This window comes from Austrofundulus limnaeus, unplaced genomic scaffold, assembly GCF_001266775.1.
Source record: "Austrofundulus limnaeus strain Quisiro unplaced genomic scaffold, Austrofundulus_limnaeus-1.0 Scaffold109, whole genome shotgun sequence".
In the NCBI taxonomy this organism is placed as follows: domain Eukaryota; kingdom Metazoa; phylum Chordata; class Actinopteri; order Cyprinodontiformes; family Rivulidae; genus Austrofundulus; species Austrofundulus limnaeus.
Genome location: NW_013952511.1, coordinates 1,206,839 through 1,210,242, shown reverse-complemented (window position 1 = coordinate 1,210,242; position 3,404 = coordinate 1,206,839).

Sequence of the window (3,404 nt, the reverse complement as noted above, 5' to 3'; positions counted from 1 at the left end):
GTTTGACCTCTGTCATTGCCAACAAAGGATGTACAACAAAGTATTGAGATGAACTTTTGTTATTGACCAAATACTTATTTTCCACCATTATTTGCAAAAAAGTTCTTTAAAAGTCAGACAAAAGGATTTTCTCAATTTTTTTTTCACATTTTGTCTCTCATAGTTGAGGTCTACCTATGATGTCAATTAAAGGCCTCTCTCATCTTTTCAAGTGGGAAAACTTGCACAATTGGTGACTGACTAAATACTTATTTTCCCCACTGTATATATATATACTGTATATATACATTTATCAAGAATCTTTCATGCAAAACATCTAATGATTGACTATTCACAGTGAATATGGTAAAAAAGGCTTTTTTAATTTAGTACCRAGTTAGTAATCGTAACCTAAGTGTAAATAAACTGCATGTGTGCACAGTACAGGACAGAGTGTGATTAATTGAAGAATGTTAGTGCACAAATATTGCACGTGTTTTTTAGATAAATGTGTTAATGTTCCTATTTTACAATTATAATTATGTTGTTTGAAACATTCTAAAAGCAGCAGTGTTGACTTAAAATGTATCTGCCTCAAAATTCTACGTATCTACAGTTAATCCTGATGTTAAAATTTCCTGGCAGCCACACTGAAGCCTGACACTGCCACTAAATCAGACTGACAACTCTTGTTTACAGGCTGCAGTGTACTGCCACAGAGAACTCTAATTTCCCAGGTTTGAAAGCGTCTGAGTGGAGTCTTTAACTACATTGAGGTTTGCTGTTTTAGTCAGTCATCAGTGCTCTGCGAAGACCTTCAAAGGTCCTCAAAGGTTGGTAAAAATATATGAGGTGAAGGGATCTGAAATTCAACTTTCAAGATGGATAGTAAGTCGGATAATTTCCTGCCGACATGCTGAAGGACATGGAGGGGGAGCAGAGTGAAAAGAGTGAGTCAAGGGGCGCATGGTTAAGGTAGCAGAAAAGGCTAAAGAGCAGCAGGAAAAGAAGGATGATAAGGATGAGGAAGGAGGAGCAGAGTGAGGGAGAGGACATTAAATTAATAAGTCATCACTTGCAGGAGACAGAATTATAAAAGGACAGACAGATGAATGTAACAAAAATGGTGTCAGGATGTCTGGATTTCAGCTTAAGACTTGCTGAAAAGTCAGACCAAATTAACTTGATCTAAAGATTAGCATTTTTTTATTTGCAGCTGTTAAAATTGGTGCTCATTGATTTATTTATCTGTTAGGACACTACAGATGTTATCAGTTCCTCTCACATCAAAATATTAATCTACAGCGAGTGGGGTTGGACGTCACTGGAAACAAAAATGTGAACACAGATGATGATTGGGTCAGATATTGTCTGTTGACCACTCCCTGTGATTTCAGTGACATTTTTATTCTTCTGTTTTTAAATTGCATCCTTTAAAATTCAAGTTGGACTCACATATAAAGTTCTGTGTCCCAGTGAAGAAACCAACTTGGTCTCTTAACAATGTTTGTTTTGATAATAGCTGCTACACTATTTATAAGGCTAATTTGCACCAATTATTGTTTGAGTTATAACCCACAGCAAAATTTTATGTTGATAGGCCTTTGTTAAAAAAACTGTATTTATTTCAAATTAATTGCGTTCATTACGTCAGCAAACAGAGAGAAAGTTACAAATGGCAGAAAGACATGCAGATTTAGATGATATGTACTGTAAATAAAAGAAGCAGGAACTATATTTTGCTTGGACATCATGCAAGGTGACTTGATATGATTAAAAGAAAGATGTGCAGCTAAAGAGGTATGAACTTTCTATTTACATTTAGTTTTTTGGGATCTGTTTTTGGAGCAAATACAATAAGTTGTGATGACAATTTTTGTGCATTCATGCTGCTTCAGCATAGAATTTTTCTTTTATTTTTTATTTTTGCAATGAAACAACTTCTGCTATTTTAACCATTGAAATATCCAAAGGTTTTACTCAGTTGTGAATAGTGTGCTTAAACTGTTATTATTCAAGGGTTTAGATTTGTTTTTAATTAGTTACTTCTGTTCAAAAATAAAACTCACTAAAGAAATACACAAATCTCTTCAATAAACTCAAAAACATTGTTTTGGAAATCTATTTAAGCAAACTTACTTTATATTTCTATGTCCCTGTTAGCTTTTAGCTACTGTCTTACTTCTATCTTTTATTTTATTATTTACAGTTATGCTGCATTTAGCTTTTAGCAAAGGTTTTGCTACAATTAGCTCCTGTTTTGGTAAATGTTGCTTTTAGCTGCTGWTTTGTTCATTTAAATTTTTTCTTACTTTTTTACTACAAGTAGCTTTCATTTACTGTATAGCTCATTCTAGGTTTTATATATTGAAATGCTTTTCTTTACTCTGTTTTATTTTTATCTTTTATTGTAGAGTCAGTTTTAGCTTCCTCTGCACATTTCAGAGGTCATTCAGCATTCACAGTGCATTCTCAAAAAAATGGCAATTTTTTTGGTTGTCCTTTGAAATATAATGTGATACCCAGCTCGTGACATTTTACCAAAATATTCTGATGGTATATTTGTTGCATGACATTTTTGCAGAGTTTTGTGTTAAAAATTGTCACAGCGTCATCAATCAGAAGGATTTGTTTTCAGCAGAGTTGTGAACTGATGTTCTCCCTGAATCCTTCAAAAGATTTATTTTGCCTAAACTATTTTGTGGGCTTGAAAAATAAACTTTTGTGTGTGTGTTTAGAAATAGAAAGCATTGACGTGGTGTGATTCATCCCCGCATTTACAAAAAGACAAAATGTCAGAAGAACCAAAAAGGCAACAAAGAGAGACGCTCAGTTTCAAACAGAAGCAAAGAAAGTACAGCCATTTTGTTTCAAATGCAGCAACACTGGAACATAATTCTTGCTCGCCTTTTTTATTACTTACTTTTTTCACAAAATACCAGGTTTAAAACAAAAATCAAATCCGTTTAGATCAGACCTACTCAGAGTTATCAGCTTAAGCAGATTAACCTAAACATGTTTACTTTAAGTCAGGACGTCTGATGATAAATAAAGGTAATATTGAACACAAAGTCTTTGGCAACAAATTTGACAGTTGATGGTTGTGAATGTTTTTGCAAAGATGCCACTAAGTCTGAAAATATTTTAAGCACATCTCATCCTTGAGTATTTATTATTAGCACATTGTATTAATACCAAAAAATGAAAAAAAATATAGTCACCCTTTCTCCACATTGAATCATTTCCTCTGCAGTTGTAGCTGAATAATGTATTTATATGTATATATATAATGAGATGTTTTTGTACTGTTGACCTTTGGTTTAGAAAAAAATATCATCACTTTATCATTTTGTGTTGAAAAAAAATGAAATGTGTGTGTGTGTGTGTGTGTGTGTGTGTGTGTGTGTGTGTGTGTGTGTGTGTGT